This window comes from Suncus etruscus, chromosome 6 (assembly GCF_024139225.1).
Source record: "Suncus etruscus isolate mSunEtr1 chromosome 6, mSunEtr1.pri.cur, whole genome shotgun sequence".
NCBI classification, from domain to species: domain Eukaryota; kingdom Metazoa; phylum Chordata; class Mammalia; order Eulipotyphla; family Soricidae; genus Suncus; species Suncus etruscus.
Genome location: NC_064853.1, coordinates 108,467,016 through 108,482,104, shown reverse-complemented (window position 1 = coordinate 108,482,104; position 15,089 = coordinate 108,467,016). Strand labels below are relative to the sequence as shown.

At 35.2% G+C, this 15,089-nt stretch overlaps 1 protein-coding gene across 3 annotated transcripts in view; it reads right to left on the bottom strand.

The window, feature by feature from the left end:
- Positions 1 to 15,089, bottom strand: part of FGF12 (fibroblast growth factor 12) — a 575,923-nt gene that overhangs the window by 236,663 nt on the left and 324,171 nt on the right. The gene's annotated exons all lie outside the window — the stretch shown is intronic.

Below are 15,089 nucleotides of genomic sequence, written 5' to 3'. Positions count from 1 at the left end.
GCTTTGTGGTAGTCTGCTGTAATAATGCAAATAACATGATGAATGGTGCAAAGATAAAACAGAACTTTCTCTGTATATATTAAGCCACTGTACACCTAAAATGAAAAAGCTAAAGAAGAAAAGGATCAAATACCAATGGCACTGATGAGAAGAGACACTACAAGTGATAGTATATAATATGAACATAAAATCTATATAAATAAAATTTATAGAAACTATAAATTTCAATTTAAGCATTACTTAATCATGACCTTACTTTCTAAATCTAATTTATTTAACTACCAGTGAGCAAATTAAATTTCACCAACTAAGAGCTGGAGCAGTGGTGCAAGCCATAAGGCTGCCCTAGTCTAGGAGGGACACCTAAAATGGACCGTGGTTTGATCCCCTGGCGTCCCATATGGTCCCCTAAGCCAGGAGTGTTTCTGAGCACATATCTAGGAGTAACCCCTGAGTGTCACTAGGTGTGGCCCAACAACCAAAAAATAAATAAAAATTCTTCCAACTAGTCATTATTATAACCAGAAACTGTCACAAATGCTAACAATATATCAACTCCGATAGTCTATAAATGTGATTTCTCCTGTCCTTCTAATAAAGAAACTCTTTTTTTTGTTTTGGTTTTTAGGCCACACCCGTTTGATGCTCAGGGGTTACTCCTGGCTAAGTGCTCAGACGAGGGATCGAACCGCGGTCCTTCCTTGGCTAGCAAGGCAGACACCTTACCTCTAGCGCCACCTCGCCGGCCCCTAATAAAGATACTCTTGATTAAAAGTATACCAAAAGTAAATGCAAAAAGTTAATAATTAAGAAATGATCTTTCTCTCTACTATTATTTTTACTCTACACTATTTTATTTATTCTTTACCATTTAAGTTAAATTTCTTATGTAATAGGACATTTCATTTTAGCATATTTGGTAATAAGCCTTCAACATTCACTAATACACATAATTCCTTTTCTAATCTTTTGCACTATTAACTTCTGAGGTTCCACTAACTTCACATTAAAATAAAATTTGGTACCACAACCTTATTAAATTCCTTCAGTGCTAATGTCCAAACTTATGGGAAAAGTCTATACTGGAAGCCCAATGCAAAACTGAAAGCTAATAAAATCAATTTAAATAGTTCCAATTTATCTTCAATAATGGATCTAAAAAAGCAAAATGAAAAAACATTTCAACAAAAATTCATGTGTCTTAATAACTATCTAATAAGATGACTATATATTTTGAAATTTTATATCCAACATATTGCTGAATTATATTCTCATACTAAACATAAAGAATCCAACAAGCTATCCTCTATAGTGATTTACCAAAAATACATAAATGATACATCTGAAAAATATCCCATAAAACATCCAATGTCACACTTTTATTCTGAAAATGAATAATCTAATCTGAAGAGAAGAAAAATTGCTTCCTAAAGGTCAAAATTTCTCCAAGTCTAATGTTGTTTCTATGCTATGTTACCTTATACTGACTCAGAGGACTCTTGATTTTTCTTAAGAAAAATGTCTGGGTTTAAAATCATGTAAAAGAATAAACAGAAGACTGCAGCATCTGTAGAAGACTTCTTAATGATGCATAATCACTTTAGGAGTAAGAGTAAAAGAAAAAGCCTCCCCTCTCCCCCCCCAAAAAAAAGAAAAAGAAAAGTCAATGAGGTAATAAAGAATTGACAATATGAAGCCTTTTTATTAGACTCAATCAATTCCCCCATCACTTAGAGCTTTGGTGAGGAAAGCAAAACCGAGGAATAAATTCACTAAAATGACTTGTTGATCTCAACCCTCAATGTAAATGCCAAGAATAAATAAATTTAAAATCAATAACAAAGGTTATTCCTCATTAATCTAATGCTAAGAAACACAGGAAAATAAACATTTTTAAAAAGCCATTTGCCAAATTGGTTAGATCACACCTTCCCCTTTGGCTTCTGGAGGAGAAAAAAATTAATATAAATATATTGCTTCTTGTGGTATGTCCCTAGAGACTACTCCATTTATAAGTAGTTACTGTGCTGAGAAAGATAATATGTGATATGGAGGAAGTGAGAGGCAATTGTATTGAGGCAAAAGGGAAAATCTGAAACTCTAAGTATTTATCTAATACGTGAATATATATAGTATTATAAGTCAAATGAAAATGGATTCGTGTTACTTTTATAAGTTAATATCAAGCGACAGAAAAATAGTGTTAGTCTAAAATTCTAATTTCATTTTAGGCTCAACAGTTTCACATTTGTGCATAAGTTCCCTTGGAACCTGATGCTGCAAGCTTATTAGTCACCAACAAAATGAATTCATTTTAGCAAGTTATTTCTGACCACCTACTATGAAGAGAGCATTGAAATGACAGAGTCTCTTTCCTACAGGAACTCGCACTCGATATGCAGATCCAGGTAGTTATACAGTAATTATGAGACAGCACAGACTAAAGTGCAGACAATACAGGTATAAATCAAATGACTGCTGGAACAGGCAGTGATTCATTCAATGAGGAAGGATCTGAGATCTGGCAGAAGGAATGAGGACTGGCCTGCGTTTGCAATAATGGGCAGGATGACTGCAGAGTAGATAAATGAGGGGCTGTGTCAGGGCAAGTAAAAATGAATGTTGAGGTTACAGTCTCCCTCACAGTAAAAACAGCTATAAACTAAAGAACAGATATGAATAGATGCAGTCAACATATCTTGAGTGTCTCAAGGTTGGAATTGGTTAAAGCACTGTGTGTAGAGGAGTGAAAAACCAACTATGACTGTGCATCCTATTCATAATTATTATATGATATATATATATACAGTATGCTGTCAGCCAGGCCTTGTACCACATGTGTATTTTTAAAAAGCTATACCACGGCTAATTTCTCAAATTAAGGAATTATTATATTTCTTCAGACACTATATTAGGAACTGTTCAAAAGAACAAAGGAAAAACTCCAACTTGGAACATAGTGGCAGAAATCTGGCCAAAGTTAACAAATCTTAATTATATATTACCTTACAGAAAAAAATAGGACTTCCTAATTATAGCTGTATCCTACAACCTAGCATATGGCAAATCAATATCCTATAGGTATCTGGCAACATGACAAGAGATTTTTAAAAACAAAATCTATATTTAAATTACTCAAGACAATATAAGGAGAGGCTTTACTTTCAGCATTGGACAAAGTACCATGGAAGACAACTGTGGTGTGGCAGGAAGGTGTAAACTTAATCAATTTTACTCCTAACTCTGTTTTTCTGGTAGCATAAACATTTGAAGTCATATCAACTGCACTTGGTAATGTAGCTATTGTCACAGACAGGCATACTAGGGCATACATTAGTGGCATGAGACAAAGTCTTGAGTGTTCTGAAGTTTAATCAATGTTTCAGAAAAATACCTAAAATCCAGTATGAACCAAAATAAATGGAGCATATTACTTGTCAGCCCTCAGAGGTGTGCCAGCTTAATAGAAATTTTCAAGTGAATGTGGCTGTTGAGCCTAAGAAAGTCTTGACAGCAGGACTGAATAGGTGGTTGTTTAGGTAAAACGAAGCGAAGGAATCTCCACTTCCCTGTCTCCAACTAAGATGGCAGGAACAAGACCAGTCATAATAAATGGAACTCCTTCCATAAAAGCCAGCTAGTAATCCAGAAATGTGGCTCAGAAATTGCAGGATTACTTCGTGCAAACACTGAGAAAAATTAAATTTCAAAATGAGTTTTCATTCTCACTGCTGCTTTTCTTGGGCCTGTAGGTGGATAGGAGGGAGTAGGCAGACCTCTCTTGGGATTCCAAGGCACAGAACTTACTAGCAACCCAACAAAGACACTGCCAATTTGTCCTGAGCAAAGTTGCTGAGGAAATTGGCTTTAGAACCTATTGAAGAAAGACAGTTCCGGCACAAACAAATTTGAATTCTCTTATTCTGAAGGGATATAAATCTTCAGTATCTCAGAGATAATACCACAAAAGAAATGTCTTTTACTAGAATTTTGAGCTTCTCAATCTTGTCACTTTCCTTTTACTTTTTTTACCTCCACTCTGATGGAAAACAAAACAAAGCAAAACAAAAAACTACAATTTTCCTTTGAAATGAAAAGACAATGTAATGTAACTTTGACCCACTCAACTCGACGATTAATTTGGGTTTCCATGTAATCTGAGATTTTCCTATTCACTATTTTCTTCTAATTATTCAGACACTGACCAAACTTTTTCATTACAATTTCATTAGGTAATGTGGATAAATATTCTTTCTTGAAGTAATTTCCTCAATGTAGCCTCATACATCGGATGGATATTACATGACCAATTCAGCAAGAACTATATGCCTAAGAAAAAATCTAACATCTATTCAAACAAGAAAATTTGAATATGGATTTCTAATTTTAATGCTTATTTAAAATTTGCCTCTGTTCTTTTTATTTCCCTATACCTTTTCCTGTTAGGGGCTACAACAGCAGTGAACAGGAATTACTTCTGTTTCTGAGCTCAGAAAAGACCTATTGTAGGGACCACCTAAGTGCCAGGAATAGAGCCCAATTTGCCAATTGCAAGACTAGCACCCTACATGATATACTCTCCCTCCAGCCCCTATCTTTCTTCAAAATTGTCTTAATAATTATTTTAGGAGTACAAACTTGATTCTAGGTCACTAGGTATGTGATCTGATTCATCTTTCTGATTCTCAAAATTAAAATAAAATATTTAATTTACCAGTAGAAAACTCAGAAGCCACATCTTTGGCTCTTTCTGCTGAGAAAACGGATTTTCAAAAAAAACATACTACATACCTTTTCTTTGTCTCTATAGACAGATCTTAAAGCAGGCTAGTATTTCACAACAAATCTTAATATAAATTATTTATGTGAAACATTTTCAGGATGTTACTTTATGAGCACTCAGTATCCTAAAAAGTAAATCTCAGAAGGGAGTGATAGTAAACAGTTATTGAGTTTGCCTTGCATGAGGCTGATCTGACCTAGTTTGATTCCCAGTATTTCATATGGTCCCCTGAGCACTGCCAGGAGTAATTTCTGAGTTCAGATCCAGAAGTAACCTCTAAGCATCATTGGGTATAGCCAAAGAGATAGATAAAACAAAATAAATCTCTTCTGATGCCCTTTCAAAATGTTTTCTTTATGAGACTGGAGGGGCAGTGCAGGGTTAGGGTGTCTGGGAAGGAAGGAAGGAAGGAAGGAAGGAAGGAAGGAAGGAAGGAAGGAAGGAAGGAAGGAAGGAAGGAAGGAAGGAAGGAAGGAAGGAAGGAAGGAAGGAAGGAAGGAAGGAAGGAAGGAAGGAAGGAAGGAAGGAAGGAAGGAAGGAAGAAGGGAAGGAGGGAAGGAGGGAAGAGGGAAGGAGGGAAGGAGGGAAGGAGGGAAGGAGGGAAGGAGGGAAGGAGGGAGGGAGGGAGGGAGGGAGGGAGGGAAAGGAGAGGGGAAGGGAATGAGGGGAGGGAGGGAACAGAGGGAGGGGAGGAAGTAAAGAACTAATGACTGAAGTAACAAAGTAAGTTAAGGGAGGGAGGAACAAAAGAACAAATAAAGGAATGAAGGAAGGTATATTTTAGAGCTATATTTATTAGCACAGGACAAATGATAAAATGTGTACAGTTAACACTAACCACACCAGTACTCTAGGAAAAGTTTTTGCACTTCCTACCAAATAAGAAGCAATACTCAGAAAGACTTTCCAGGCCCCTGGTCATGTGAGTTTCTGCTGGGATAAGGATGCTCATATTAACTTCTCAAACTAAAAGAACCATTAGATTCTTGATTTTCAAAGAAAAAAATTGAGGTCTGTATTCTGTGCTGATAAATTAAAAAGAAATATTTATGATAAAAAAACAAGCAAGTTCAAATCCAAAACTTACTATTATTTGTCTTTTTTAACTTAAAAGCCAAAGATTTGCTATATCTCAGCATCCTTCTTAGAGAATTAAAAATTTTACCTAAGAATGCATAGGGCTTTGCAGCTTATGGTAAAGGTAGTACCCAAGTGAGTCCATTAGTCATTTAATTCTTTGTTATGACCAGTGATATAGGTATTATAAGAAGTGCTGAAAATCTAATGATAAATAGGCCATAGGAACTTGGAACTCACATACTAGACAGGAAGCTGAGGAACCGAAACATAACATACTGCGACTCAGGTTTCACGTAGCATAAAACACTTGATTCAACAAACAAGCAAAAGAAAGGACTCATTATAATTCAATTAGCATACACACTTTTAAACATATAAATGTGTTCCTAAAGGCATTAAAAATTAAGGCAATTATTTCTTGTTAAATAACTATAACTACTAAATAATGAGAGAGGATCAAGTTGGGAGTTCTCAATCCTGACTATTCAGTAAAATAGTTAATGCAGTTAAAAACAAACTTAACAATTTCTGATTTCTGGATTCCATAATAAACACTCAAAACTGAATTTTCTAGAGATATGGCATTAGCTCGTTTTTTTTAAAAAAAAAAAACTCATCAAGTTGATTTCAATTTGCAGTAGGGCTAAGAATTGCTGGCCTAGATAATCTCAAAACCATAACATTCTGTGATTCAATTCAGACAATTTATTTGACTCCTGTCTTACTTCTCCCTAGAGGCAATCAACAGTGTGCTTCCTAGAGAAACTACAGTGGCCTTGGACATTGGGGCCCTTGTTGTTGACTTCTGGAAAATCATTATGGAAAATCTACATACACTCAAATGCCAATAAAGTGACAATAAAATAAGTGATTAGAAACAGGAAGCCTCTGGATGTCCAGATATCTCACACCAAACAAATGAACAGCCCCCTGGCAGGCAAATAAAGATATATTTATAGTTTATTTTGATGATACAAAGCCAAAATAAACTTAGCTCAAATGCACATAAAGTCCTCCCATGTGTCATACCTATGAGAGCACATCTTAAGGCAATACTCAGTTCTGAATGCAGTTATCCTTTGAAGTCAGTTAAATAACAATTGTTTTGCCTCAGTTTTAAAATCTAGAGGGTGTTCTCTTTCCCTCTTCCTTAATATTTTTCTCTCCCCAAAACATGAGCATTTAGAGAATGGCCTTAGATTAGTAGAGAAGGGTGAGCAGTTTTGCAGGCATATGGGGTCCTTGAGATCTCTACTGTCTTAACAGTGTATGATCTTCAGCTCACTAAAACCAGTATCTGTGAGCACAATTGAAGTTGTGCAACTCTCACCCCTCACTACCAGGAAGCATGGGCAATGCCCAGTCCTAGCAACAACCACAAGGTAAACAAAGAGGAAAATAAATGAAAGGATATACAAACAGACAAAGGAAAATCAGTATTAAAATATTATGAATAAAATAGCCTTATAGAAATCTTCAAATTTTATCAAATTATTGAAAAAAATATTACTAATTACAGATTATTGACTTGAGCATTCTACAGAGATTTACAGTTGAAATTTCTATTTTTTTTACACACTAAAAACCGTTTCTTTTCTTCTAGCTTTTCTCTGTCTCAGATGACCCTAAGTACTGGTTAGCCAGAAATCATTCTGACCCCTTACCATCATTGATTCTTATACAGGTATAAACAAATTATTCTTCTTTCACAACAACTTTTACTCAAATTCACCGTCATTGATGTCATTATTTTATATTAACATTATCAATTGCCTTGAAGAGCATTTCCAACATTCTTAGCTCTCAGAATTTAGAAATAAATAAACATCAGAGTAACCCCTAAAACTTTGGTTTGTGTGGTTTCAAATTTTCAATGCTTTTCGTGTTAACAATGAGAACAAAGCGGCCAGAGAGAAGAGCTTGCCAGAAGCAATTTCTGAGTGCAGAACCAGGAGTAACCCCTGAGTACCTGAGCACCACTGGGTGTGACCCAAAAACCAAAAATTAAATGAATGAATAAATTAATAAATAAATAAAAATGAGAACAAAAATTTCAACTATTTATCTTTGAAAATAACAAAACTTGCATTAAAATATTTTAATAAATAATAAAAAATACAGTAGGGCCAAGGAAAAATACTCAATAGTCCATGGCACATGCCTTCTACATGCAAGGATTGGATTTTGAACTCAAACACCACAAGGGTCCACAGAGCACCATAAGTAAACTCTGGGGGCTTAAATAATGCTCCACTGCCCATCAGAGCATTGAGACACCCTGTGTTGGTGCCCAAGTACCTTTGGAGTTGTCTCAATGTCTCTAAACACTATACTTGCTAGCCAGAATCCAAAACTGAACACAAATATCATATTTTAATGAAGCAAAACAATATTTTCAAGACAAAGTCAACAAGTGGAAAAAATTACTTTATATGTGTGTTTACGTCTTGAATGTGAGGCCTACTAATCAACTGGAGTTGCAAAATTCTCTGTGTGTAATTGCTTGTGATAGAACTTTATAGTTAAAATATATAAAGATACTCTGGCCTCAACAAATATGTGGTTGAAAAGAAGAAAATAATTAACAGTCCTTTCAGATGACTGTGGAGATACCCCTTAGTATCTAGAAAACTCCACTGGTTACTTATAACAAAATAATTGTAAAGCAAATCATCATTCTTATTATAAAATAGTTTTATCTTAGATCCTCTTGCTTCACTAAAGGCTCCAAACTGTTCTTACGGCCTCAATATCACACTTGGAGAACTGCTACTCCTACAGGATAACCCAGCCTCCTACCATTTCCTTTGCTTCCACTCTGTCTCCTCTGCAACCTACTTCCTTCTCCAATGCCAGAATGCTCATTCAAAGATGCCAGTCACTTATATCAATCATGTCACCTTCTACTTTTAACTCTTTGAATCCTAGATTAAAACACAAAATTTCAGGTCAGAGTGATAGCACAGCAGTAGTGCATTTGCCATGCATGCAGACACCCGGGATGGACTGGGTTTAAAACCTCAGCATCCCATATTGTCCACCAAGCCTGTCAGAAACATTTTTGAGTGAAGAGCCAGGAGCATGGCTGGGTGTGGCCCCAAACCAAAATAAATAAATAAATAAATAAATAAATAAATAAATAAATAAATAAATAAATAAAAACAAAGAATTCCTCTGAGGGTTTTCAAGGCACAACTTAACCTTTGCCAAATTTATTAGCATCATCTGTACCGCTTCTTTCCCTTTTTACTGCTCCACCTACATGTTAGCTTCTTCAAAATCATCAATCTCCTCACCTTTCTGCAAGTTGTTCTCACCTGCCTTTAATATTCCTCATTCCTCTTTGCCTGTCTCATTCTTTAGAATTCAGCTTAAATGACTTCCTCAGGGACACATTTCTTGACTTTATTCTAGAGATAGCACACCAAGGCACAAAATCACAAGGAAAGTTGCCTAATGTTCTTCGAAATAATGTACCCAGAATTGGAATTCTACACCAAAGTCTGGATATGCATGTAACTTAAAGCTGTATGCTACACTGTTCCTTAAACTTAACAAATATTAAATGAAAAGTACACTAGCAAACAAAAATGACTAATTCCTGCAGCACTTTCCTAACCTTATTATTAACTTCTTTATAGTCAAAAACACCTGAAACAATTGTTATGTTTAAAGTCAAGAAAGCCTATCCCCAGAGTCATGTCCCCAGTGTATCCTTCGATGCCCCAAGAGGCATCCCCTGATACTTTTGAGGCTTCTCACATTCAGACACATCGTACTAGCTAGAGACCTAGATCACACATCATAACAAAGCCGCAGTGTAGACGCTTCAGTACAGACCTAAAGATTTCACTTCCTGCCTGTCCTTTCACAAGTTCTACCTGAGCAAAGCAGCACAATAAAAGTCCCATTTTCACACTCTGTGCTTCCTTGAGCTTTGCAGAGTTCCCTCCCCACAATAGTTGTGCAGCTTCTAAATAAATTGGGTTAGTTCAGTAGATTCTGTTTTCTTGACTCAACATGATGAGATAATGACATGATCATGATGGGTCTCTCGGATGCTTATAAAGTGACCTCAGAATTAAATTCCACAGATGTGGTGTATCTTTATTATAATTTATATTTCCTATCTATAATTATAGATATTACAGATTTGGGGTAACTCTGAAAGACAGTGTCATCAGAGCCTTGGACCTCTGTATGTAGACAACAATTTGGATTCTATTTATTGACCCACCAGTTATGTTGCACTGAAGAGCTTTGTGTTTTGTCCAAATAAAGATATACCACATTTGTAGTATATCTGTGGATACAAAAATGGATAACTATTTTAATAAATTTCACAAATAAAACAATGCTATCATACATAAACATGATCTCATTAAAAAATAAAAACTATGTGGTGTTTCACTACTGGAAAGCCCAATGCTCTAAGAAAAAAAAAAAGACAAAGTACTCATTTCTACAGATATTCCAAAATATCCCTATTGTTTCATTAATTACAGAGATAATCTTATTTCTTGTAACTTTTTTTTTCTAATTCTGTTCAAGACTATCTGCTTCATTAAAACTATAAAGTCAATCCTAAATTGTGCCTTGGTGAGATTTCTGTAGAATGAGAAAAATCAAGAGATCATAGAATATTGTTATTTTAAAACATGATTACAATGGAAACTTAATTTGATGAGAATACACTGCCTAAGGAAAATATTCAAAAAAAAAAAACACACACACACAAAACAATGTAAACCCTAGGATGGATTTGTGAAGAGAAATTTTTGTTGTTGTTTTAACAGATATCAAGACAAATAGTAATTAGGCTGATTTTGTAGTGCAAACATGAGTCATACTTTTAAAATATGCAATAAAGGTAATTGCTATAATTGTAAAATATCACCTATTCATATATCCATTCTTCATCCAAAAACTGACCAAAATTGTTTAATATATAAAAGACTAATTTGTACTCCATTAAGTATTATTTCTTCTTTCTTATCTGTATTCTTGAAGTATCTATTTTTGTGTTGTTTTTTCATCTCTGTAAAAGGATTATTTGATAGTAGTAGTTTAAAAAATGTGCCAAAAAATAATATCATCTGCCAAAATAAATTGCAATATGTTAACATTTTAATAACATCAATATAGAAGAGCACAAATGACTCAAAAATACAAGGTAGGGGCCAGAGCAATGGCGCAACTGTAAGGCGTTTGCCTTGCATGCTTCTGACTTAGGACGGCCAGGAGTGATTTCTGAGTGCATAGCCAGGAATAAGCCTTGAGCGCCACCAGTGTGGCCCAAAATTAAAAAAAAAAAAAAACCACAAGCTAAAAGCAGTAGTTGTTGATAAGATTATATACTACATCATTGTAAGAGGGCAGAGAGAGTACTGAGGGTAAGGTGCTTGCCTTGCACAAAGCCAAACAGGTTAGATCAATGGCATTCCATATTGTACCCCAAGCCCTGATACGAGGAAACCCTGAGTTTGAGATGGGTTAGTCATGAGTGAAGCCAGGTGTGTCCCAAAACCAAATTAAAAAAAAAACCTGAAAGTGGGGGAATACAAAACATATTTAAATTACAAAAAGTATCTGACATTTTTTCAGATGAGGAATTATTTCTAATTGCTGACCATTTTTTGTGCTCTTGTTTTGAGAAATTTTACAGAAGAAATAATAAAACACAATATCAGTTGAATAATTTATATTTTTATTTCTCTAATTACTCTGTACTTTTCAGCATTTTCATTTAAAAAAAGTAAGAGTGATGCTGGATGACCTCCAAGGTTTATAGCTATTCTAATCAAAGGTCCTATTAACACTTTGTATTTCTTGATATTAAATGCTATCCATTATCTGCAGTAACTTCTGAATCAGAATAGAAATAATTTAGGAGTCAATCATGTTTACAGGTATTTATATTCTAAAGCTGTGGCGCAGCAGTAGGGCGTTTACCTTGCAAGCGTATGACTTAGGACAGACTGCAGTTAGATCCCCCAGCATCTCATATGGTCCCCCAAGCCAGGAGCGATTTCTGACCACATAGGCAGGAGAAACCCTGAGCATCACTGGGAGTGGCCCCCCACCAAAGTCAAACAAATATAAGAAATAAATGTCTATAAATTACAAGGATAGACCAGCTACAAATATTCCTGCAAATCTGGCTCCTACAGGCCTTTGCCCATGACCTAAGTAAGGACCACAATAATGCTCATTCCTTGGACTGAGGTGATAGAACACCAGGAATAGCACTTGCCTTGAATGCAACTGACCAGGATTGGAGCCCAAAGATCTCAGTTTTGCAATAGTTCTATATGTATAATCAATCTTATTTTAACTACCAATTTGTTCTGGTTCTAGAATTATTAATCAAAATGAGAATTTCACCTCAGAAATTAATAAGCCATCAATGGTTCCTGGTATGCATCTAATGTTCATCATGCCCTTAGAACTCTGGGGTGTAAGGTTTTGTCTTGCCAATTCTCACTTTTTAACTCTATGATATCACAAATTGGACATCTCTCTTTTCCCCTGAGACTAGACAAGATTGATCTCTGGGTACAAAATCAAGAGTAAACCCTGAGCATTTCGGGGTGTTACCCAAAATACAAACAAACAAAAAGCAATGTTTCTTTCTTTATTAACAATTTTACAAAACAGAAATGTGCTAAGGCTTTCTTATGGCTGAATAGTCTCCATCATTCACCTTGCCAGTTTGAGGTCTCCAAAATTTTGTATACAAAGAGCTTTAGCTCATATGATGCCTAAGGGGCTTATAATTCCTGTGCTATCTCTATGTCTTCACTATTTCATTTACTTCTATAACATATATTAGGAACAAAACTGTCACTATAGAACACCAATTGCTATATTACTTTCTTCTACCAGTTACCTCTTCTACTCTTTCTGTTCTAATGACTAACCATCATCATTATCTAATAGTAACTATCTATTAGTAATTAACTACCTAATAGTAATAACAGTATTTGTTAATAGTCATAATATAAAATTTCACAAAATCACTTATCAAAAAACTTGGTTGTGTTACTTTTTATCAGTATCATATGGAAAAGATTACAAGCAAAAAATGTCAATTGGCTCTATCTCTGGTCTCAGTTTTGCAATAGATCTAGATGTATAATCAATCTTATTTTAACTACCAACTTGTTCTGGTTCTAGAATTATTAATCAAAATGAGAATTTCACCTCAGAAATTAATAAACCATCAATGGCTCCTGGTATGCATATAATGTTCACCATGCCCTTAGAACTCTGGGATGTAAGATTTTGTCTTGCCAATTCTCACTTTTTAACTCTATGATATCATGAATTGGTATTCTAAGAACTTTACTATGGGATCCTCAGGTTCTCCCTTAAAGTCTCAATATTATTCATCTCAGAACTTAGTGAACTAATGCAAGTGACCAAAAGGCACTCTATGGGGTAGCCTTCCATATCCAATATTTGACTAGTTCATTGGCTCATCCATGCTCCCTTGGGAAGTCTAGTTAATGGAACATGTGGCTACATGACAAATTCATAGCAAAAATTCTTTATCAGGAGAAGTTGTTCCATTTCCCCTCTCACAAAGATATGACCTCAAAGAGCAAGTGACCTGTTATAACTCAAATATTAAGTAAAATATAATTTATACACTTATAAGACATTATCCCAGATAATTATTTTTCAATGTTTATCATCTATCTCCCAATTGTGTTTAAGAATACTTTCTGGAATGTAGATGTGGAGGGGGCTATCTCTCTATAAATAGGTCCTTCCCATGCTATGTGAATCATGGTTGCTGACAGCAAATCAACAGATTATTGGGCTTTGTAGTAACGATAATAGCACACTATCATCTTTCCCAAAAGCTTCTCAGCACCCCAAACACTCATTCTTCTAAGCTTTGCATCAGAACACACTCATTGGGCAAGTCTTAGTAGGTTCTATGGTCTTTCTTCTAGACTGTTACTATGACATTACAGCTAAAGAAAGTCACCAGTCAGAATCATCTCTGCTAGGATGTAAGCCAAGTAGGTGAAAAAGAAAAGCAGATCAATTGAACACCTAAGAAAATAGTGACCTCCCAGTTCCTCAAATTCTGTTTTCAACTAAAATACTAAAAAAATTAATTAATAAGACACAGAGAGGAACAAACAATAGTACATTTCTTCAATGCAAAATAATTCCATGCAATAATTCATCTCCAAACCAACCTGAACAAAGATCAGAAGAATGTATCTTACCTACTCACAAAAAATAGCCTATCTTACTTTTATTACCTTGCTTTTAACTGAGTCTCAGAGTAGGTTTAATTCACAAACATCATATAATTTCCCTAAATACAGCTCAAGAACCTACTCCCAAAATTAAGATGTCTTGAAAAAAATAATCCTTTAAAGATCACAGAAACCCAGAAAGAAAATAGTCTATAAAAGATCCATGTACAACAGAACAAGGGATTTAAGTTTCCTGATATGAGTTATTTATGATGTGAACCATATACTATGCTATTCACAAGTAACTCATTTTTCCATAAATCTTTAAGAAACTGACTATAGTGATTGAATGCAAAACTGACACACTTTACTGCCTCCTGTCTTAGGATGATCGTTATATTTTTTTTACTCCTGAACTTTAAAACTAAGAAAATAAGCCCAGTGAGGAGTGACATTTCAAAGGAAGAAATGAGATAGTTTCTTCACAAGGCTTAATACCACCTTCTGAACTAACTCTGAGCCAGTCAACCAGAGTTCGCAAACACTTTTCTCACTCAATGATGCTATTCCATTCCTGGAACCCAGGTGAGTTGCAAAAATGCCAACCTGAGTAGTCAACTGATCACAGAGTAGGATTTCTAGACAGGCTTTCCTTGAAGTGATCCCAAGTCAGAACAGACTGTCAATGTGCTGTGGGCCACACCCAGAGGATCAATAAAGTCTGGAAGAAACACAGATTTTAGCAATTCTGTTTTCATTCCCTCAAGATGGGAAACTATGCTGGCTGGCTGGAAAGAATCATTTTGAAAGTTAAGCTAGTCCAGTTCAGTGTAAACACAACCATCTGAGTTTAAGGAAGAGAATGAGCTTCATCACCTTTGCCAAGAAAATCTCTGAAAAACGGAAGCTGTCTTTACTCTCCTTGGTATCAAACTGCCAATCCTACATTGATCTGTTAATGTCTCCCAAAGTAAGAGTATACAAATAGGAGCGATAGCACAGGAAAATGA